Raw genomic sequence first — 25,357 nt, 5'->3', positions numbered from 1 at the left:
CATGGTCAAACACGGTTTAAAGGGATATAATGATGTCATAGTTGGGTTTAATGGGGGTTTGGTAGTAATCGCAACAACTTAAAATTTTTTGCGGTAGTAATTCACAACTTTTTTAATTTGCGGTAGTAATTTACAAAGTGGTATTAACTTACGGTAGTAATTGGCAAATTATCCAACTTATAAACTACCTAAACTATTTTGAAAAGCTAAACAAAAAAAATGTACAGTAAAACTTTTCACCAACCCCGTTACCCCTACCCTACATCGGCTCATGAAACCCTCTACCCTACCCTTCACGTGCCCCAAACCCTACACCTCCTCCATTATTGAAACCCTTTCAAACGGGGTTGGGGTGGAGGAGAGTTGAGTCGGCCAGTTGGGTAGGGATTAGGGGAGAGTACGGTTGGGGTCAAGGGTGTGCGAGAAGGTAGGCTTAGGGTGGGTGGACCACCGTGGTTGGCGAAGGAGGCAACTGAACTTAGAATGAGTTTTTTTTTTTTTTTTTTTTTTTTTTTTTTTTTTTTTTTTTTTTTTTTAAATTAGACAAATTATTTATTTATTTATTTTTTAAATCAAAATTTTTATATGACGACATGTACAATGGATAACTTGTTGTCTTGTTTAAAGTTAACCATCACCCAAAATTTGCATTATTTTTGACAAATTTTTCCTTTTGTTAATTAATTTGTCCATTTTTTTTAATACATTAATTTGTCCATTAGTCTAATATATTTTTTTAAATGCTTATTTAAGTGGTGTGTTGCAAATAAATAAAAATGGAGGAAGTAGATATTATGATAGAATTTATTAAAACGATTCAAGTAAAATCTTATATGAGTATGTTTTATCTTAGGTATAGATCATAAAAAAGGACAAAAACGAGTGTGTAAATAGCGTAAAAGTCAAATTAGACGGAGTAAAAAATAACGTTGGAAGTAGGGATGTCAATGGGGCGGGGCGGGGTGGATGTTGGCCTTCCCATCCCCATCCCCATCCCCACCTAATATTTTCATCCTCATCCCCATCCCCATTCCCGCGGCGGGTCTAATTTTCATCCCCATCCCCGCCCTACCGAGTGCAACTCCAAAACCATCCCCGCCCCACCCCCACTTGGATATCCATCCCCACCTAATCCCCACCAAAGACCTGCCTAATCCCCACCCAAGATCCACATAATATCCGTATCTCAAATACACAATCTTACATAATTAATACGAATTATAAAATAAAACATTCTATACATATTTTTGTGCTATAATATAAGTGTCATACAAAGTATTATAATTAATATTGTAGTTCATGTAATTATTTTATAAATAGAATAAAAGTATGTAATTTTGCTTTAAAAGATATATAGATGTGGGTATGAGATGGGGATGGGGCGGGTACGAAGTGAGGCGGGTGGGGTGGGGCGGGTACAACTTAAAATCCACCCCCGCCCCAACACCCATGGCGGATATGGTTTTTATCCCATCCCCGCCCCACCACCCGCCAAACCGAGACCCATCCCCGCTCCATTGGGACGGGAATGGGGCGGGTCTCCTACTTGACCCGCCCCACTGACATCCGTAGTTGGAAGTGAGTAAGCTACAAAGCACAATATTTATTTGATTTTTTTTTAAAAAAATAGACAAATTTGCCACCAAAAACAATTTGGGTCCAAAATAGGAGCGCCAAAGAGTAAAACCAAGTCAAAAACCCGCATTCAAACGGGTCGGGGATTCGCATTTGTCAATTGAAGGAAAACGCTGAAATTGTCTCATTTCTCCAAAAATTCCCCCAATTTCTCTCCTTTCTCAACCAAAACCACCATTTTGACCTTCAAACAACAATTCAAAATCCCTAATTAATCATCGAATTTACAAATCAAAGCTACAAAATCCCCCAATTTGTTCGTAAAGTTTCAATTCGATTTCTCTGGTAACCGCCATTAACGATTTCTGGAAGAAATTCGGATCATTTTGGTGAAGAAAAATGTCGTGGCTGAGGACGGCGGTGAGCAGGGCAGTGGAGGTTGGAAACAAGAACAATATCACTCGCACCGTCAAAAATTACGCCGATTCTGTCGTTCAGCATGCTGGTCAAGCTGTTGCTGAAGGCGCCAAGCTCCTCCAAGATCGTATTGTTAGTTTTCCCACTTTTTTTTTTTTTTTTTTTTTTTTTTTTTTTTTTCTGTCAATTGCATTTTATTGGAGTTCTTAGCTATTTAAATGATAATGTGTTGGTGATTTTTGTATGTTATTTTTAATTAGTGCAGCATTTGGAAATTTCACTTCTTAGGTTATTGAATTTGTGTGTTTCGATACTGGATGTTTGTTTAAGGCATATAGGACCGGAATTATCCGAAGCACTGCTGTTAAATATACTTGTAAAGTTGTACTACCTCCGTTTCATACTATGTGCAACAAAGGCCTTGAGACGGGCTCCTAGACAAAATTTGTTTGTGAGTATTAAATGGAGAGAGAAAGAGACAAATGCATGTGATTAGGAAAGAAAATATTTGTTGCACGTAATGTGTATCATCAATTTTTGGTAAATTTTGCACATACTAACATTATAATTGTATGAGTCTATAAGATACCACAATACCGTAGCACCTTCTCGTTCTACCTGAGTTCGGGTTAGTGTGGCCCTAGTGCTGAATTGGTAAACATTTTTGTTGTTTTTGTGAAGCCATTGGGGTTATGTTTTGTTAATGGTGATTCGTGACGTTGATTGTATTGTTGGAAATTAAGCCTATTTGAGTCCAAGTGAATGTAATTGTTTGAAGCCAACTTTCGTTGGATTAAGAATGTGGAATATGCTGAAAATTGATGGAGGAGAAACCCTTTTGTTAACCATTTTTGTTTCGATAATCGAATATAAGCAAATTGCTATTGGTATCGGTTTTAAAATAGGCATTTTTAGGCTCTTAGGGTGGAAATTGGTGAAAATATGTTTATTGTAAATCTATACAACAAGCTCCAACAATGGCACATACTAAAGTAAGGGCCTGTTCTTGTTTAAGTTTTTATTATTTATTTGTTTATTTTATAAGTTTTAATCTTTTAAAATAATTAACAGCACATTAGCTACTAATGGAGTTAAGTAGACAACAACATCAAAATGAACTAGGATAGAGAATAACAGAAAGTTTATAAACAACATTATTTTAATGCAAGTCTTCTGGGGCTCACAATGACATTAACTAATTTTTTTGGTGGACTAGAAAAGCGAAGGCATTTTCTTAACTCTACATGAATCCAAGGATGTTTATTGATGAGAAACCTAATGCACTCTTAGGATGTGTTATATTCACCTTTTTTTCACTTATATGAACTTATTCGAACTTACTTGAATTTATTTGAACTTAACCGAACCTATTATCTGAACTTATTAGAACTTATTTAAGTTGTAAATTAAACTTGGGTAACCCTTATCTTATTTTTCCTGTGATCTTAACTGAATTTATTAGACCTAAAATAAGAGAAAATTATGTGAACAACACAGGCCCTTACTTCCCTAAAGGTGGTGAAATATTTAATGTTGATTGCTTTTGGATTTTAATGTTGATCACAAGTAAGATTCTTGTTTAGGAACTAATCATATTTTTCAAACTTGCTTTTGGATTTTACGCATTTTGCTTTTAAAAATTTAATCTATTTTGGTGTGTAAATGAGTGCATGTGCTTGCTTGAATACCGCATTAAGCTAACTTGCGTAATTATAGTCGCATCTCAAAATAATGAATAAGGAGTAGTAATTTTTGTTGGAAACTACGTACTCCGATGGAAGAGCTTATAGTTAGACCATGAATCTTGACTAGTATTCATGTGGTGTCTTATCTGAAAAGTGTGAAAATAAAAGCGGGTACATGAATACATCAATAACATAGTCATGTGGTATTTCAATATTAAACTTTTGTTTATATTTTGTTTTAATCAAACTACTTTTAAAATATCATTTTGGCTCATGTCATGGGATGTGACAAAATTTTACACTGTTTGTCATTGGTCTTAATCCCCACTTATTGGATTAAAGCTTTGATTGATTGATTGACAGATATAAACTACTTTTGAAAAAACAAAAGTTTTCGGTAACATTACCTAATCGTGGTTTGTGTGACATTTTTATATGAATTTGCATAGCTATGGATTGATTTAAGTAATTAAATGAAAGAATTTAGCAAGGAGGAGGCATTTAGCTGATATAAGTTAAAATCACAAGTAAAGGATAATTTCACTTTTCAGAGGTGGATTCTCTTCCAAGGCTCTCTCTCTATAATTCACAATATTCATCGTCTCTAGTTAGCTAAATATATATAGCTCTCCTTCTAATTAACTATCTTCTTATTCAGCGCTACTAACACATAATGCAAATACCAAAATTTTCTACCCCCTAAATATTGATTTGTAGCACTTTTTTCCTTCTAAGGGTTCCACTTTTTCACCTCCATCTATTTTATACCACTTGAAATGTCATATATGCTCCTATATATTGTCTTCATCATCCTTATTCCATTTTCTTAATATCCGCGTTCAATTCCTTCCTCACTTCAATTTTCTTCTTTTCTTAAATTTTCAGTATCTTCAACACTCATTTCCCACTCATAATTATCATCAATATGTTCTTTTTTTCTCACGATGCTCAGCACAATAATATTAGAAATCAAATATAATGATTGCCTCACAACAAAAATATAAAATATGAACATTAGAGTTTTCATTCATTGAAAATTCAAACGTCTCCCTTATTCAATACTCTTCTCAATCATCAATTATAAACTAGTTATTTCTATCCAGTAACCATAATCTGCAAACCTTTTAATGAACTAAAAACACCCAAATTGAAACCCTAATTTTTAAAATAAAAATGGGTATAAAGTTAACTTAAGTAAAACCCTAGATTTTCAATTGCACATCAATCAATAATTTAAAAATTAAAGAAAAGTACATGTTAGATGTAATCTCACTCAATTTTGAGTGCTCATTGTAGCTAAACCTTTTAAAGTGTGAATTTTAGAGTGAGGTTTTTGTAAAAACAATCTCAAATACAAAAAATTCTTCACAGAACAAAAGTTACTTGGGAGAAAATTGAAATGTGGGTCCCATAGATGAAGAAATATGGGAAGATATTTAGATGAGGTAGTGCTAGTCAAACTTTTATTGCTTTTAAAGTACTAATTTTTTTAATAAAATATGTCATTGTTTCAAAAAGTGCCTCATCTAGTATTTGACAATTAATCTTAGAGAGTATGATATATCTCTTCATTGTGAACATTGGTGCATTGCCCATCAAATTCAGGTCCGTAATGCGAGGATTGTTTGCCAGAGAACTCTATCTGTAATGCAATTGGTCTTTAATCAACTGGTGGGAGCACACAAAAATGGAGCTTTGCAGACAAATGTTCCATTTTTTTTGTTTAAAAAGATACTCTTTCTGTGAAATTAGACAAGAATACTTTGTTTTCTATTAAACTTAGAGGTGCATAGATTTTAATACTTATAACCCACACCACTGTTGTAAAGGCTGATAATTTGATTAATGATTTTCTCTATCTGATAAATAAAAGGTTTAACATTTTATAAACTCAATATGTACTCCTATGTGTATCTGAAATTTGGTTTGTTTACCTCAAAACAATGAAGATGTCATTGTGTAAGTTCTTTGTTTCATTGAAGTGGGATCCTATTGGGTGATTGGAGTTTACTTGTTGTTTCTGTGATAACAAATGGTTATTTGTGTAGCATATACTATTGTCTTAAGTATAATTTACCTGTTTAAAGTTTCTGAATCTTTTGCTTTGAAGGCTTTCTAAATCTTCTAATAAAACTCAATTTCAGGGAACTCGGAACCATAAAAGCTTTAAGCTTGCTGTCAAGAGATTGGAGGAGGCCTCTGTCAGCTGCAAAGGACCAGAAAGAGTTCAGCTGTTGAGGAGATGGTTGAATCTTTTAAAAGAAATTGAGAAGCTATCGGGAGATTCGACTGAAGATACTGTAATGACTCTTGAGCAGCATCTTGAATATGATGAAACCAATGATAATGCAAGGAAACCATCTTTGGTAAGTAAATCTGTGCTAGCACACACACACACACACACACACACACACACACACACACACACACACACATATATATATATATATATATTTCTTTTCTAACTATAGTCTTCTGTAGCGCAGTTGTGAGGTATGAGGAGTGTAGGTGTGACTGTGAGGCAGTCCCTCACTTCTTCATGATTGCCACATGTATATATAGTTACATTCACATTGTTTTAAGATGTGTGCAAATTTTGGAAATTTTGTCAAAAAGTACTTTTGGTATAGATTTGGAATGAAACTTGTTTGGTAAGATTTCTTTTTTCTATGATATAACTCTCTCTGACTTGTTCTTGTTAATTACTATCTATATTTTAATCTTTTAAAAACCCTAAATTGTCCCTGAATTTATCACCGTGTGAATCTAAGTTGACCATTGGAGCCAGATGCCATCACCATTTTTCTATCCTTACATTTTCTGATTAGACTCTAGCACTTTTCCTGCTCACCCTTGTTTGGAAAAATGGTGTTCATTTAATGGTTGGAATTGATCATGCTTTCTTAGGCCGTGCTGCCTTAAATATGACGAAAAACGAGAAAGAGTATGTGAAAGGTAGTTATTGTAGAACTCTACAGACTGTAGTTAATTTCAAAAAGTTCTTATAATATTACACTTGATATTTGAACTTTACATGATCCCATTCTAACAGAAGTCCTCTAGTATTATGTAAGCTACATTCGTCACGCTCCTTTTCTAGCCCCTCAAATTATTATACAAGTACAAACAACCCTCAATGTTTGCTTCCCCTTTTTAACCTTCTCACCTGTCTACTCGAGTAGAACAAAGTGAAAATTCAAGACTTATAAATTAGCCTATGTTGTACATGATACAAACACTAAGAGACAAGGGCTTTAGATGGCACTCTTGGAGTCTTGGCTATATATTGAACAAGAATATATTGAGAAAAAGTATATTTCATCTATTCTTTTATAATTGTAACATTGAGGGTTTCATGCTTGTCATTGCACATTTAGTATCTTTAATATCTTTTAGTGAGAATTATAAAAAGTTGATATTTAGAAAATAGAAAGTATAGATTGAGATGTATCTAACATGATTCCTCATGAATATATTTTTCCCAACTTATAAATCACAGTAGAAGGTGAAAGGAGTATGTATGGTTAGTGTCAAATTCCAAACGTTGCGATTAAAAAAAGAACAGAGGAAGTATATGGTTAAAGATTGTGGGTACTGTTTTAATTGTGAGATGGAAATAGTAGATGTGATGAAAGGTAGTTTATAATTTAATATTGAAATGTGAATAAAAGTAGGTGACTTGAGAATTGAGATGTTTTCCTAGCCCAAAAAAGAAATTGGTTATATTTTAAAACATCTCTAAATGGTAAAATTGGTAAAGCGGTGAGTGATGGAGGTAGTATTGTTTTGCAAGAGAATTCAAAGGAGGAGGAAATATAAGACCATCAGCCTGATCGACTTAACAGGCACATCAGGTGGCAATTTCTGTAATTTGAGCAAAATGCTACGCACAACTACGTAACTTACCACGGATGGTGCTACTTCGGAAAATTTAACTCCAAATTGCTGACTAACGATGCATATGGTCAACGCATTAACGCCATTATCTGCCGTTTATTCACTTTACCAAACTCACTCCTTCCCCAAAATTAAATTGTCACCTGTATCATATTTTCCGACATCAGTTTGAATTTGGATGTCACTTTATTCTTCTCCGACAGCACAAATTCAGCTCTGGTTTCATGCAATTGGGTACTCATACAACTCAATTGCCATTCAACAATCGCGTCTTTCTGTTTATGCAATTGCGGTACTGAATTTCAACTAGGGTTGAACTTCAATTTGTATCGCATCACTGCAATTGGGTTATCCTACACTGCAGACGGATCTCTAAATGTCAATTCAACGCAAATTGGATAATCAAAAATGAGAAGGATCGGCCATTAGATCTGAATGAAATTAGAAATGGGATGACAATGGCGTTTGTTCTTTAGCAAAAGCGATAAAAGGTTCTGCTGAATTTTTTTAAAAAAAAAAATTATAAAATTTATTGAAACTTTGTGAAGCTGCCAAGTTGTCTGGCCCACATTAACGGCACAAATCCGTCCGTTACCATTATCCTTACAATTGAATACAATAATATTATATGGTACATTGTGGGGCCCACATCCAGGACTGATTGACCAAATTTTGTCAATCAGCCTGATTGCCTGGGTTCAGCTCTTCAAAGGAGCAATGTGTTTTTTTTATTATTTTTTTTAATATAATTTTGGAATTTTTTATTTTATATTTTATTTATAATTATTTATATTTTATTATTATTATTATTATTATTATTATTATTATTATTATTATTATTATTTATTTATTTATTTTTTTTACATAGGTTTATTTCCCTTATACTCCTTATTCCCAACTAAATTAATGCTGATTACAAGAATGTGGGGTTTTTATATATAGGCTTGCAAATTGAGGGCATGCTTCTTTCTTTCCCTTCTAACTCCGGTTCCTTTGTAGAATAGCCCTTTTTTATTTAATTTATTTAATTCTATTTTTATCTCTTTGTTTATTTTTTATATTAAACCTCTATTTAGTCCTGTGCTTGGTCCAGTTGAAGCTTGGTTCTTCCATCTCTTATATTGATGAATATATTCTTATCTTTAAAGTATAATATAATGGTCATCTTTGATTTCTCGAATTGTTTCTTCATGATAAGTACATTATATGTTATTGCTTTGGTAGATAAAAAATCAAAGTTACATTGTGTATCATTATTTTCTCTTAAACTGTAAGTCTAGTCACTTTCTTGTATGCTAAACTAATACTTGCAATGTTAACCTTGGTTTACCCACCCTGTTTATCAAGTCTTGCATCAGTGTAATGCTGTTAACCTCGTTCTCTTTGTGTGTAATGCGGTGTAATTGTTCATAAAGGCTTGACCTTGTATTTCAGATGGTTAACTTTTCAGAACATACATCCTTTCAAGTTTCAAGAATTTGTGAATTTTCTGCTTTATACCCTTGAACTTGTGTTTTTACTGGTATTTGTATATTTCAATCCATTATATTTATGTTGAGTTGTGATAGTATTATTGTGTATTCATTTTGAGCATCAATTCTGACTGTCTTGCTTCCTGTAAATGGGCAGGTTCTGTTTTATGATTCTGATGATCAGTATGAACCTATGAACTTCCGGGATGTTTTTCTTCACAGTCAGGCTCTTGAGGGCATAACTCTGTCAATGGTATGCGCTCAGTAAATTTGCTGTATAACTGTTATATGCCTCTTGTCTCTTATTCAACTCAGACTAGGTGTGTTTATATAATTAATTTTTAACTCCTTGAACTAAAAAGCTCCTTTAAACTTGGATTTATGTTGTCTTTTAGAACAAAAGTCAGTAGATTATTGAACTTTGCTTTTCTTGATGAAAGATGTTAACAGCTCAACCTTTTTTATGATCCAGATCCTTGAGGCACCAAGTGAGGAAGAGGTCTCCTTACTTTTGGAGATGTTTGGGTGAGTTGTTAATCTGGAAAGTTTAAAAATCTTTTGAGTTAAGTCAACCCAGATTCTTCCTAGATTTAAACTGTGTATTATTGATTTGGATAGACATCATTTTCTGTGGAAAATATTAGGATTAAGACAGAGCAGTCAGGAATTCATGACTAAAGCCTGTTCTCTTCACTTGATTTCAACTGAACTTTGACATTATTTTACTTGCTCCGTATTTATTTATATAGATGTTTACAAAGTTGGACTTATTTTTGCCAATGTATTTTAATTGTTACTCACTCACTATTGACGTGCTCTATGAATTTTTAAATCTTAAAAATAGATCTTTATTGGATAAGAAGCAAATGAAATTATTTTGTATTGATTGAAATTGATTTTTTTAGGTGAAGAGAACAGAGTCTAAGCTATATTAAGCTGTTTTTTGTTTGTATTATGAGTTACTGTGTGGTGAGTGTAATGTGCTGTACTATACTGCATTACAATCGGACATTTACCAGCTTTGTATCTGCTCTATATCTAGAACTGAAAAGCCAAAGTCAAGTACGAAGTACTATTCTTTAATTACAAGTGCATATAAATTTAGTTTTAAAAAGCCCTTAGGTGCCAGGTGAATTGAGGTGCAGGTTAATACGCCTTGACCTTGTCAGGCGGAGTGCTGAGCGCGTTACAGAAGGTGACAAAAAGCGCTTGACTTTGGCCACCTCAACCAACTCGCAATTTGCAGAGCTTGTGCTGCCCGTGACAGAAAGAGTAGATTAGATTTAAATTTACAATATCACGAGTAATATATAATTTCTGTATTCTTTTGAATGTATTCAAATTTAGGATTGTGTCTCTAATCCCTATATCCATAAATTTCAGAATTACCATGTTTAACTCAGATCCGCACTTGTGTTGGATACTCGTACCTGTGTTCATGGAATATAGCCTGCTTGTGAATATTTCAAGTATCTAGGATGAAGTTTACAAAGAAATGAAGATATTAGGGTAATTGAGATTTCAAAAGGAGTCAAGTGAAGATGGGTTAGATTGAGGGAGTTAAATATGACATGAAGAAAGGGGAATTGTAGAATTGCAGTTGCATATAGCACTAGATAGAAATGATTGGAGAAAGAGGATCTTTTTGGGTTCCACAAGTGATAAATTTTTGTTCATGCAGACAAAGCTATGATTTTGTCATTGATATAAAATTATGCAGTATTTAATAAGTGTCTGAATGGAACTGTTTGTGAATGATTAAGTATGTTTCGGTTCTTACTACTTTGAATCATGATAGCCTATATTTGATTACTTCCATTAGGCATTACATTTATAAGAATAGGACAGAATTGCCGGGAAAATATCTGTGACATTCTTTGAAGAAAATTTCTAAGATTTTGAAATAATTAAGGATCACTATGAGAGTATGAGGATGCTATTACTCATTGGTGGCTGAATGTTACATGCACTCAACTTTAGCAGTGGATCAAATTTTGTTCTAGTGTGTCAACCAAAGGCTATCTATGTTACTCAGATTCAATTGGCTGTGTCAGACTTGTGTGTGTGTGTGTGTGTGTGTGTGTGAGTGTATGAGTGTTTGACTTGGCTATGTAATAAATATTTTCCATGTTCTTGGTAAAAAAAAAAAAGAAAGTCAAGTTCCGGCAGAGCGCGCACCTCCTTTAGCAACGCTCCGCTCTGTTGCGACCCCAATCCACACCTATGTTATAGTGAGTACTGAGTAGGGTCTACTTTTGGGTAATAGAGGATTTAAGAGTCTTTGTAATATGGAGGAAATTTTTTGATTCTAGGTCTACATTGCTTAAGACTTATGCGTGCTACTATGCAGTCAAATTTTTGAAAACTTGGTGATCATATGAAAAGTGAGAAGTTACTGTCCACAGGGATCTTGATGTTACCCAGATTTGGGCTAGATCACAATGCCAGTATCATTCGTCTCATCTTATACCCTTGGCAGTGATGAGCTCTATACATTCAGGATGCTTTAATGAAGGTGGTAGATGTTTGAGCTGGTAATAGGGATGCCCTTGCTGCACATCAGAAATTGAAGTGTTTTCAATTCTCATATTAGTGCTTAAGTTTTAGCTTCCATCATCACAGAAACAATGAAAATTTATCCACAGGGCTTTAAATGATTGTGCTTCCATCTGGTTTGGAATTGATTGGTTAGTTATTTGTCAATTTCATGTTTGTAAATATTACCAGTGAAGCGTTCTGCTTGTGAATATATAGTTGCTTATAACTACCTCTTCCACCCCTGCCCTCACAAAAGTGCTTGTGGGCTTCCTTTTGCATGAGACTGCAAGTGGAACTCATTTAGCCTCTTCTCCTTCTTAATGACAGTTATAGAAAACATAGAAACCAATATTGTTTCCTTTGTCCTTATATTTGCAAGAATATCCCTATGGACACAATTCATTATTCTCATGTAGGTAGTACTTTATGCAGAGACATGTTTGATCAGCTGAACTCATGATTCTATCACCAGCTTTTCATGTATCTCTCTGTCTTGTATATAATTTTGGTGTTTAACTTAATTTTTATGCTCTAGCATTTTGATCATGAAATTTGCTTGCTTGTTGTCGGAGATAATTTGAATAAAAAGCAAATGAATGCAGGCTCTGTCTCACTGGTGGAAAAGAAGTCCATCATGCTATAGTAAGTAGTATTCAGGATCTGGCACAAGTTTTCTCAAGCTATGAAGATGAAGTATTGGTAAGAATGCTGATTGATGGTAATCCTTTTTCTTTTCAGTGATTGATTTAGATGTATTGATTAATGTGTTACAACAAATTTTTACCAGTGACAAGCCTTGCTCTCTTTAGTGGCTGACCTGATGGTAGAATATTGATTTTCTACATATTTTACTTCCTGGGTCTGATGCCAGGGAAATGTATGTATGTTTTACTTTCATTATTTTTCTACTTTGCAGGTAAAACGTGAGGAGTTGCTACAGTTTGCTCAAGGTGCAATTTCAGGGCTGAAAATAAATGCAGAACTGCTGAGGTAGTTGATAAACTCAGGCTTTTCATTTAACATTGCATTAGACTGGCTCATTTATTATTTTGATTCTTATAGTAGTAAATAGGTAGTTCGCTGGATAGATGGCAATATGGCATTTATCTCTTGTCAAAATTGACAAGGGAAGGTTTGCCCCCTATACCTTGTGTGGGACCCTTCCCCGGACCCTCGCCTAGCGAGGACACCAATGTGCACCGGGCTGCCCTTTTTTTTTTTAGCGTATTCGTCTACCTGTCAGAAAGTTATACTGAATAATAATTGGCTAGATACCCATTAAGATATACTCCCTGGAAACTGCTAATGTAGCATGCTGGAAACTAGTTAGTTTTTTATTCCTAATGTAATTCTTGATAATCTTCTTATTGCTAACTGTGATCTAAGGAGTTACACTTTTCTTCCGTCCTCCCCCCAAGGTGGCTGTTTGGGTATTGTCTGTGGAACAAATGCGAAAGGTGACAAAAGTTATTGTGCTTGGCGCATGTGCTTCTACAACTCTAAGGGGGAGAATTTGGTTGGTGGGATAGTAATTGTTTGATATGGGGTTGGAATCACCTGAATCCTCAGTGAGTCAGTGCTGCTAGGTAGAAAAGGAAAACCAAAGAAATGCCAGAGGTGGATCTGCTTAACCTACATCTTCCCTTGGGGTTGATATTGGATTATTGATCTAATGGATTCAGTAAATTGAATAAAAGGGAAAAATAAAAACAAAATACAAGTAAGTTTTGGTCCAAGCCTTTAACCATCTCTTCGAGTCTTCCCAAAAACCAACTTGTTTCATTGCTGTCCCTCATGGCATCATTGTCGGCTTGTTGCTACCCCAACCGGCATGATCTCCACCTACCCACCACCTCATTCTAACCTTTCTCTTAGTCTCTTCTGCCCTAACTTCTTCTATGAATCTGTGGAGTTCTGTATACCCCTTCAAATCTACCAGTTTCAGCTTTCCCCACCTAAAAATATGCAATCTGCGACACTCCCCAATTAAAATATACTATTGCCCTCTCTACCAAAGAGATGAAAAATGCAGATGGAAAGATTGGTGCTAGAGTCGCAATTTTTTTCTTTGATCATTTAGCCTTGCACCAGACCTTTTTCTTGCTTGTGGTAGAGATTATCGTTAGAGGTTCAGTTTTGAGTGGCATGAGTGATTAGTTGGTTATAATGGAAAAAGGAGGTTGTAGTTGTCTGCAGAGGGGAGATAGGAAGAAGGAAGAAATAGAGGGAAAAAGTTGGTTAGCTTCTTGCTTCTAAAGGAGATAGTTAGGTGGTGAAGTGATAGACAGAGCACAGAGGGAGATGGCGGCTGTTGAACTTTGACTAATACCTTTAGGGGTGTGAGGTTAGGGAGATAATATTTGTTGGTTTGTTTCCTAATTATTTAGAGTTTATATGGTCGAAAAATTAATGCTGTTTCAAATTGTTATGACATCCGTACAACCTTCTTTAAAGAGTAGGCTGTTGGCATCCTCTATTTTATACCTACTACTTTCATTCTCAAGATTCCTGATATTTAGAAGTCAACTGTCATTTGGGTAATTTTAATATAGTCTTTCTTCCTTTTGAAAAATTTAAGTGGTAGCAATGTAGAATGGTGCATGAATGCATGGGCTCTCAGAAGAACTGGCTGTGTTATGAAACTATTGAATTACTCTGGAAATAGAATACTTTTATTTGGGGAAAGATTACATGATATATTTCAAAGTTTTCTTCAGTGTATCCTTTTATATATATTTTCTTAATGTATAAAAAAGCTATGCTGATTGATTTTTACTTTAATATATATGAATGCAGAGTAGAAAATCAAGTTTCAAATCTCAGAAAAAAACTTGATGAGATGAAAAACTCGCCAGAGCTTTCAGGTCAAGGTCCTATCCAGCCACCTGTAACTGATTCTGCTACTGCTACGATAGAGGTATTCCATTGTCAAGTCTCTTTCAATTGCAAACTGATGATCTGACATGGTACTTGATTTCTAATCTTATTTTTTCTCCTTCTTGTTCTTTTCACCTCTCAATCTTTTGTGATATAAGCATTTAGTTAAATGATTTTAGTTGCCATGATACTATGCCATTATTAGAATTGGTAGCTGTTCCATATGTTGTAAAACTTTATCTTTCACTAATTTTGTACGATAATGTGTGAGGGAATTGAGAAGCTTTGATGCTGTAATCGTGTGGATACATCGTCACTTGTGCTTTTCTTTTGCCTTTGATTTGTTTTTGTCATGATTAAGGTTCTTTTGTCTCTCTGTTTTATTGTTTTTGTCATGATTTGTTTCCATGTATCTTTCACTAATTTATCCAATTCGTGTTTGTATTGATTTCTTTTGTTAAAGTCTTCTCGAACCTTGTGTTTTTTACTCGCACGTTTTACCACTCTGTTACAACTTTCTTGAGTTTTATTCTTAGCTCTCTTGTAAAACTCTTTTACTTTTTTACTTGGATGTTCTTTCTTTTTCTCACTTTACACACCTTTTTTATACTCCAACTTATTATCTTGTTATGTCCCTTTTTTATATATCGGACGGTTCCTTATGATGATTCATATTAGTCAACCACAAATCATTTTGGGCCTAAGACGTTGTTGTTGTTGTTGTTGTGGGGTGGGGGGGGGGGGGGACTGGGGGATGACTTTGTAAGTGTAGGGCGAGTGGAAGTATTCTCATCTGTAAAGTCTTGATATTATACAATAGGGAAAAGTGATATTTTGCATAATCATGGCTATTTCATGTATTTATTAACACCATTATACAAGTGCAAATCTATTCGTAAATGCTGTCTTGTATGAAAGGATATATCATTCTAGCATCAGGGATTGCCAAACATCATGATGTCCATATGTAGGTACAGAATATTAGTAGCAAGGTTGGAAAATTGGATTTGATTGTGAAGGATCATGTTGCAGATATTTTCTGATTTAAAGTGTGTTGGAAATATATCTTGTCAGCTTTGGCTTGAGTTGGAATGATAAAATCTAACAAAGTCCATGTGTAGGTCTGAATTAAAATTTGATCCTTTACTAGGTATTTACCTAGTAAAATATCTTTTGCCCTAGTTTTATCTTTATGCGGTGACAACTGCTGATGAGGCAACCCTTGAGAGTTGAAAGTTAGAGTTACAATGTGTTAGTGGACTTCTTTTGGAGCTCATGGATGGCATATTGCTGGCACTCTGGCAGAAATGAGTGTGAAGTTTATCAGACATATTTGATTCTAGTCATCTAACACTAATAGAGTCAATAAAGTTGCTTAGTGTATATGTACCATGTTTTAATGTGTTGAATTACACTTTCATGGAACATGCATTTTGGATTTTCAATTAATTTTTTTTTATTGGACTTATGCACTTTTCATCTTGGATGTGGATTCAAGTTGTTTGGATTTGAAGTGAAAGAAGTGCCAAATGAACTGAATTTTTATTTCCCCTTTGCCATCCACGTTGTATTCATACCAATTAGTAACCCAAATGGTACATACATAGTCAATTGTACCAAGTATCAACTCTCTTATACCCAAATACCCAAATAGAAAAAAGATAAAGAAAACCTAACTTCATCTGTGGTAATTTTAACTGTTTTATCTTTTATAATTAATACTCCCATAAATTCTGTTTAAGCAAACCAGCATTGAATAATCCGGCGTGGACATTTTAGATTTTGTTTTCAATTTTGGATTGGATTTGGACATGGTTTCAACAATGGAAATCATTTTTGGCACCCCCTTTACTTGGTTTTAAAAAGCGCGCCTCAGGTGCGCCTCACTCCCAGGCTCTGGGAAATGTTCTTTAGCTAGGCGAGGCTCAGTCACCTACGGAAGGCGCGCGCCTCGTGCACCTCAAAGCGCCTTTGGTAAGGTGCGCCTTTGCGCCTCAAGGAAAATAACTAAGATTTAAGTTATAAATTGAAGAATGGTGGACATTTTTTCAAATTCAGACTACCTTAGTTTTACATATATCATTATTTAATTTATTATGAATCTTTTTAATTGGTATTAAGTACAATCTAAGTAAAAAATAATTTGAAATAAATATATAAATACATGCGCCTTGCATACAAAAGGCGCGTGCCTTCGCCTTGCGCCTCGCGCCTAGAAGAACCATTTGCGCCTTGGTGCGTCTTGCGCCTTTTAAAACTAAGCCCCTCTATCTTGCGTCTTTAACCTTACAATATTTACACCTTTCCATTCTTGCTCTCTTATTTTATATACCTTTTTTTTTCACCCATCGACTTTTTAACTCATTCTCTCTACCTTTTGGTTACACCCTTTTTTAAAATTTTGTTAATCTACGTATCTACGTTGTGTAGAACCCAAAAAAAAAATGATAAAAAAAAAATACAAAGGTAAAATACTTCTTAGGTAGTTTCCCACAAAATAACTTTTTTTTTTTAATTGTGAAATTTAGTTGGGCCCATGCTAGGCCTCTTAACTGGTTCATTAAATTTCAAGAAGGTTGTATAGGGGTGATGGGTGTGAATTTAGTAATTATAGCTACAAATCTATTAGAAATTTTTATATATTATTGCTGAATAAGCATATAATAAAAAATGAGATGAGTAGACTTTTATATTCCAGAGAATATAAATTAGCCAAAAAAAAGGGTCTATTTTTCTTTGCTTGTTCAAAACACTTGCTATGCGTTTTAAATTTAAAGCATAAATGCTCAACCTCCACTATCAATCACCTTAATAAGGTAAATGGTTTCATGAATTTATTTATCCTCGCTCATGTACTTGACGTGATTTTGACTTGAAAGAATCAAAACAATAAATTAATTTGTGATTGATAATATGACAATTTGAAAGTTTGTTGTCAAAAAGATATAAATTGAAAGTTGAACATGTAGATATTCTTGGATTGTTTGTAAACTTTTTTTTAACTCATCTAAGCATTAGGCAAGGTTTTTGTAGTTTAAAATATATGTGTGGTTATCTTATTTTTTCTTATAATTGTGTGAATTTGGTGAGTGGTTTTGGTTCAAGAACAGTTATGGAATATTCTAAACTTATGGTACTAAGTATATTATCATTTGGATCTCAAGTAGAGCCCTTGCTCTCAATGTTTTTGTTATATTTTGCTAGTGGTGGGAGTGAGACTACCTATTTCTTAATATTGCTTGTTGTTTTGGTGTAAGCTTATTAAGGTTGTGACTCTTGTGAGGGTACTGGGGGTTGGTGTTAGGCCATGTGGCATGTGGCATGTAGCATGTAGCATGTAGCATGTGGATTAGCCTAGCTCTTATGCTAATGAAGATGGAAATTTCCTACATTGCTTTGGTGGAAACGAGTTAGAGATATTCATGTAGATGTATGTGTTTAGATTTTATCAGCTTACGATCTCTCATATTCTAGTTACTTATCGGTCTTTGCTTTATGTGTTGCAATGTTAGGTTGTTTACTTTTGTAGCTATGTGATATGGTCCCAATAAGATATTTGTTCATTATTTTCATCTAATGATTCATTTTAGGGCTTAAAACAAGCACTTGCACAAATCCGCCTTTGTTCTACGCTGGAAGGTTTGTTGGTTAGGAAGCAATCATTACACAACGGAGACACCCCTGAAATTCATGCTCAAAAGGTGTGTAATCTTTTTGCTGTTAAATGTTTTTTGTGATTTTCTATTCATTGCAGTCTTTTGATGCTCTCTGTTGACACTATTGTCTTGCTTATTTTATGGCATTGTTGTAACTTATTTTCAGAGAATCGGAAAGTTTTTTAGTTAATACTTATTAATAGTTTGTCTTGACTCACAACTTCAGTTTGTGCACTGCTATTTCATTTAGAGGTCTCTCCTTATAATTTGGATTTGAAACTGTGATTAAACTGTACAAATGTTTTCTGTTCAATGCCTGAACTATTGGATTTGACCGGAATACGCAATTTTTTGGTTAGATTTTGATTGGCTTTGAACATTGGTACAAATTGTGAAACTTTTCTGTCTTTAACTCTTTCCTTCTTCCTCTCTTTTTCCCTGTACATAGCTTTATGCCCTTTATATATTCCTTTCTTTTAATCCATCTCTTTTTTCTAAAAGGATTCCATTTGGCCTTTTGTTAATTACTTAACCTTATAGAACACTGCATGGTAGCTTGAATACCTAGATTGCATGAAAATATATAGTTTAAATAGCAAATGAACAATAATATTCGATGCACAGCTATCCTCATTGAAGATGGGATGCAGTCTAAATGTTCACCTCTGATCACAATATAACAATTGAGGGTGAAAAGTGAAAAAAGTATGGCCTTTTGATTTTAGAGCATGTCATGTGAGCTTTTTGAGTTGAGATTAGACAGTTTGAACTGATGTAGCTATGTTTATACATGTTGAAGAGCAGATTGATAAGCTCAAAGTCTTATCTGAGTCTCTGGCGAATTCTTCTACAAAATCTGAGAAGCGAATTTTAGATACCAGGTAAGAATTGGTATGTTAGTATGTACCTGATGTTTCGTAATTTACTCTTTCTTATTCTTTGTAGATTATTTGGTAAATTTTTATTTTTTTGGCGCAAATTTCGGCAATAATTTCATATTCCAGTAATCCAGTCTCACTTTGAGACATTATACTTCCTTTTTTTTTTTTTAATTAAATTAATGTCCTGAATTCACCACTTGTTTATTCATTGCTCGGTCCTCTTCAGCTTAATGTGCAACTTATTTTTGCTAAACTTATCTTCTTTTTGCTGGGAAAAAATGTCTGAAACCTATTTAACATGCTGAGGAAAACTAAGCCTTAATCAGCGTTTTGTTGCACTTTCCAAAAAAGGGTGAATGCTTTCATATGTTTATCCAGTTATCCTTACCAATCGGTTTGTACTTTTCTGTTTCCTAGGTGACTTGTTTTGTTACTTTGGTATTTGATTTTGCTAACTATTAGCAACAGAACAGGGCTTTGTTCCGTTTTACATAAACTTACTGTTCTTTGGACCCTCTTAGAACTGCAACTCTTGGGCCTATGGATGAACGTGAACACCTTGAACCTTTGCTTAGGATGGGAAATATCTGACTTGATCTCAACCTTCCAGTATGGAAAAGTATCATAGAGGACATGGGCACTTTCCATGTTTCCGTACCACTTTCTGCCGTTTTGTGTGTTACTTTGTTATATGCACTCTGTTGTTCTCTTTTACTTGACAACAGACCCTTGAGATAAGTTTCTGGAACCTATGATACCTTATCCAATTTTGACTTGGCACATTGCCAACACACAACTTTGAACATTTTTATGTTTAAATATCAATAAATTTTGCAAAAAAAATTGATATTGTAAAATATACTTTGTACATTTTAAATATTCCAAGAACATTTTTATAATAACATTTGTAGTTTATATTAGAACAAATCAGTCAAAATAAGCACATGAATAGGGCAATGCGACAGTTAAGTACCATACAATAGCAAATTATACAAATATTATTTTTGCAACGGTCCTGAAGCTACTATAGGATAGAAGTTATTCTCATTAAAGTTCTTGACGAGTAGACGGGTAAGTACACTAATTTGATACTCCACAACAAAAGGCATAGGACAGCATTGTCATGCAGAAGATTACATACACAATAGTTCATTATATGCAAGTAGCCTAGTGCGGTGTGTTTTTGTTTATGCATTTATTTCTAGTTTGTTTCTGTGTCACTTACTGAAAAAGTGTTACCAATTTGTCGAAATTCTTCCTCTGTTGTTATTAGGTTATGCATGCTCAAATACTGAACTTACCATGTTGTTGTAAGGGTTATTTGTTAGCATAGCAAATGATTACTGACCTTATATGTTTGCCAATGTTGACAGATCCCAGAAAGAGGAGGCTCTGAAATTTCGTGTGTCTAAAGAAAGTGAAAATAGTGAGATGGAGAAGGTACTTTTTATTATAGCCCTGCAAAGCAGTGGTTGTTGATCATCTTCTGTTTTTTCATTTTGCATGGTACTGTCACTATAGGGGTTGGAGCTTGGGGACTTTAATGATCTTGCTGTTTCTTAATTAGCTGTTTGAGGCTTTTGTATGCAGATTTGCATTTGCCTGTGTGAAGTTCCTTATGTTATGCTTATATTATCTACGAGAATTAATTAGAATCTCTGAGTGGCACTTTACCCTGTAATTGAGGATTAGCGGTTTTTTCCAGTTATCATAACACTTTATACCATCGGGAAAAGAATTCTACTTTTTGCTTGCTTCTATCTAATTTCTCTCACTTAAAATTTTCTTGTCTGTCCAGGAATTAGGAACTGAAATTGCAGAACTTGAGAAGAAAAAGTTAGAGCTTGAAGCAGAATTGAAAAAGGTTCCTTTTTTTTTTTGTCTTTTGTGAGCTTTTTGGTTCTCTAATCCAAAACATCTGTTCGATTTAGGTTTTGTAGAAAAAACAGAATTCAGTGACCGGAGTGCTTGACTGTTGCTACTACTACAACGACAACTAATATTTTGAAATAATAACAATAAAATATTACAGCAACAATTACTAGGTTTACATTGACTATTTTTTATTGTAATTATCATTTGTGCATATTTAAGAATTACAAAACTTCAGAAAGCTTAACAAAATCAGCAAGTTTAAGAAAAAGGTTATTATAAAAAAATAAAAATTAAAACCTGATAAAGAAAAATGATAAAGATATATGTTCAAAATGAGTACTCTAATAAATAAAGATAAATGAACACGTCTTTCTTAAGGAGGTTTTAAACCCATTTATCAAAGAGACCTGCTTAGGTTATTTGACAAGAGTTGTATTTTCAATCATAATTTGTCAACAAATTTGTGGATAGTTGCAACGAAATGGATGTAAAGGTTGCAGTTTATTTTTTGTTCAGATACTTTTAATGTTCTATTCAACCTTTTTATGATTTTGTGTGTCTATTTGCTATTTGGGGGGTGGGGGTGAAGGGGAGGGGAGGGGTGGGGTTGCTAAAATTTAGTACAAGTAATCTTTTATACTCATAAATGCTTACGGGTGATGGTTTCAGGCATTTAACTTTTCAGCTTGGATCTGATATGTCGAGTTTGTTTATTAGATTTGAAATATTATCATTTTCACCTTCATTGTTAAACATCCTCCAGATTTCCAAACCTTAAAATTTCCAGACATAAAACATTATCTTATTCCTTCATCAGGTGTTGGCAATGAAAATTGTCAGAATTATCAGTTCTCAGGAAAAAAAAAAAATCTTTATTTTGTTTAATTCTGTCTCTTTGTTATTTGACAAGATTCTCTTTTTCTATTAAATTGAGACCAGGCTCTTACAAATGTGCTTGCTTAATATGTCTATGGAGGACAGGGGTGGATTATACCCAAATGATTATAACTCCTACAGAATCTTTACAGTTTGATCGTTTAGTAATCTTGAATATGGTGTAAAAGAAATAAATAAGTTTTTGACCACTTGATTAGTCTCTTTTACAGCTTGTTTGATATCTTTGGATAGGCATTTTAAAAATGGGGAAGTGAAGATAAGGGAGGGGGAGGGGGAGGTTAGGAGAAAAATTCCTTAGGAGTATGATGAGAAATTGGGAAGGGAACTATGCTTGAGCCTTGAGGTACTTTTTTCTTTCTCTCCCCCCCCCCCCCCTACCAGTTCACAAGTGTACCACTCTATCCTTCATCAATGGCGGAAGAATATCCACTGACAGATCCCCAGTACCTCCACTTTATTCAACTATTTTGATGTTCACCTTTTGAATCCCTCATTTTCTATCGCTAGACCATCCTCTCTCACTAAAAATCGTCCTCGACTACCTAGCTCTTTTTAGTTGTTCGGTGGTTATCGCTCCTCAAAAAGTTTCTCTGACAATTCTTGAATTTCATTTCAAGTTTTATTTTGGGGTAGCAGTTTGAATTATATGTATTGATATAGACATAAAGGAGAGGTTAGAAGAGAGGGAAATGAGAAGTGAGTGGGGAGAGTGTCAGTGGAGTAGAGATGGGAGTACTAATTAGTAAGAATAATTAGGGGTGTCAGTTCGGATAATCGGATCGGGTCTGATATGGTCGGGTCGGGTAAATTTTTAAAGCTGAGTTATACTAAATTATTATGCCTACGCGAGTCCAAATCTGAATTGGATATTTTTCGGGTCGGTTTCGGATCGGGTCGGGTCGGTGTGCTTTTGACACCTCTAAGAATAATAGTGTCTTTTCCCCGTTGTTGAGGCCCGTGTTTCTATCTTCCTTCTATATTTTGTATGTAATACGTTTTGGAGAGATTTCTTTCTTAAACTATGAAGGGAAGCAATTCCTTCCATTTTCCTTACCCCCATACATTGTATCTAAATAAAGTAAAATACACCCTATCCTTTCCCACCTCTAAATCCCTCTTTCCAAACAAACTGTTTGTGCTTGCTTCCTATATTTTCAGTGCCCGTATATGTTTCCATTTCATATTAGTTTCTTGTATTTATATGCTATATTTACTGTCAGCTTTAAGTGAAAATGTGGTTCAGGTGACTGTTTCCTTGGTTGCTGCTCAAAAAACGTCTTCAAATTTCCAGGGAAGAGAAAGACCAATTTGATGAGGCTAACAATCAGATTCTAGAACACCTAAAAACAAAGGTTTGATTTATATACTACCTCCGTCCAAATTACTCGCAACTTTGAGGTATTATTTGTGAGATATAAAATTTTCCAAAGTTGCGAGTAATTTGGACCGGAGGTAGTATATTTTTGTTATTGTTAAATCCCCCCAATGCTCAACAATCTTGTGAGGAAAAGGCATTACATCATATTGATTGTTATTCTTCTCAGGAAGAAGAGCTTACTAGATCAGTTGGATCTTGTAAAGCAGAAGCTGATGTACTAAGGACATGGATCAATTTTCTTGAAGATACCTGGGCTCTACAATGCACTTTCGTGGAGTCCAAGGAAAAGCAGGCGAAGTATGTGTGTAAATTCTGTTGAACTTAATTCATGGCTTAAAAAAAGTTTTGCCTTTCACAAACCTTCAACAAATTATGCTTTTACTTAAGATAATAAAACTGTAATTGACTATTTTGCGAGTCCTCTTTTTGGTGAGCATTGTTTAATGCATAGCATCTGCACCCCCCATGCGCACCCTTATCTCTGTGGCTTTTTACGTTTTTTTTATTTCCCCTCTTAAGCCCTTCTTTTACTATGATATTGTTCCTTTCTTCATGTTTATTAACTAATAATATCTTATTGACTTTTTTGCAAGTGATGAATTGGAGAAACATGAGGACTTTTTTGTGGACTTGGCCATTGAACTTCTCTCTGGGTACAAGGTAATTTTGCGCTTTAGTTTGTTATGTTTACATGCGGGTGCCTAGGAATTAAGTATCATTCAACTTATGCAAGTACTAAATTATTTTAGCTCAGTCTTCGATTATTAGTGTGTTTATTGTATTACACATGTATTGCTTAAGTTTGAAGCCCCTTTTTTCATGTGTTTCTGCAGAAAGAACTGGAGCCTTCAATTGGTCGTATTAGCCAATATGTGGAGAATCTCAAGTCTTTAAGTGGAGGGTAATGTTTGACACTAGTTGTTTAGCTCCCATTCTTGCTTGTATATCCCTACAATTTTCTCCATGAGGATCAAAGGGAATTGGATTCTGATTGTGTAGTAATTCTGACACAGGTCTAAGGTAACATCACATGGTGATGATGAAGATTCAAATCCCAGAAGAAATTTGGAGGAGGAATACCTGGATTATGAGGCCAAGGTTTGATGATTTTCTCAGTGTTGACTTTAAATTATTTGAAATTTGGGAATTGTTGGGATTGTAGGAACATAAATATTTTTCCTAGATGGGAGACTTTATCTGATGAGACTTTTTCCCTCTATTTGCAGATAGTGACCACCTTCAGTGTAGTGGACAACATGAAAGAGCACATGTATTCCAAAGAAAGAAAATTTTCAAGGTTATATTTTCTTATTTTCCTTAATTCTGCGCTGTAAATAATTGTCACACGGCCAAGGGTATATATTTTTTTTTTGGTAAAACTTGTCAGACTTTCTTGAGCATAAATATATATGGATTGTTATCAAAAAATCTTACACCTGAAGAATCTGGAAAATCTAACAATTTTCAGACTATGGGAGTATGTATTGATTATGAATGTGTATATTTCAATATTCTCAAGTGGGAGTTTTTTATTCTATTTCATTCAGGAAAGATGATTCAAAAGTCAAGGAGCTTTTTGATGACATTGAGAAGTTGAGAAGGGAATTCGACTCAATTGAAAGGCCGGTTCTGCAGATGGAATCCCCAAGCAGGGAGCCAGAGACTCCAACTAGTGAGAAACCCCAGGAAATTATTTCTCAATCATCTATAGAACCAGCAAAAGGTTTGGAAAGTGAGAAGAAGCAAACTGAGCCTTCAAAAGCAGGAAAAGAGCAGGTGGATGACCATGAAGCAGAGTTGGCGAAATTGGAGTCTGAATTTGGGAAGGTCGGTATAGATTACACATCCGAAGAGATTGGTGGCTGGGAATTTGATGAGCTTGAGAAAGAATTGACAAATAGCGAGACAGGAAAAAGGTAGATAGATCGATAGTTACCACTCTGTAAAAATCATGTTATATGTGTGCAATAAACCAGACCGGCTGTGCCATTTTTCTGCTACTTTTTTTACTGACCATGTCATCTCCCTAACAAGCATTGTTTTTAGCTGAAAGGGAAATTACTGTCACTTGTAACCTCTGTGCTTGCTCCCTTGTAAAGTCTTAGGCACTGTCTTAACTCTTGATTGTATTAGCATTTGATAATCTTTTTTTTCTGTATCTTACTGTCCCATCCTTGTACAAATCATCGTGAAGTATCGTTTTGTGCTA

General features: G+C 34.5%; 1 pseudogene; it reads left to right on the top strand.

The window, feature by feature from the left end:
- Positions 1 to 1,745: 1,745 nt before the first annotated feature.
- LOC110699529 lies at positions 1,746 to 25,357 on the top strand (annotated as a pseudogene).

Source organism: Chenopodium quinoa, unplaced genomic scaffold, assembly GCF_001683475.1.
Source record: "Chenopodium quinoa cultivar QQ74 unplaced genomic scaffold, ASM168347v1, whole genome shotgun sequence".
Lineage (NCBI taxonomy): Eukaryota > Viridiplantae > Streptophyta > Magnoliopsida > Caryophyllales > Amaranthaceae > Chenopodium > Chenopodium quinoa.
This window is presented reverse-complemented; position numbering and strand designations above follow the sequence as displayed.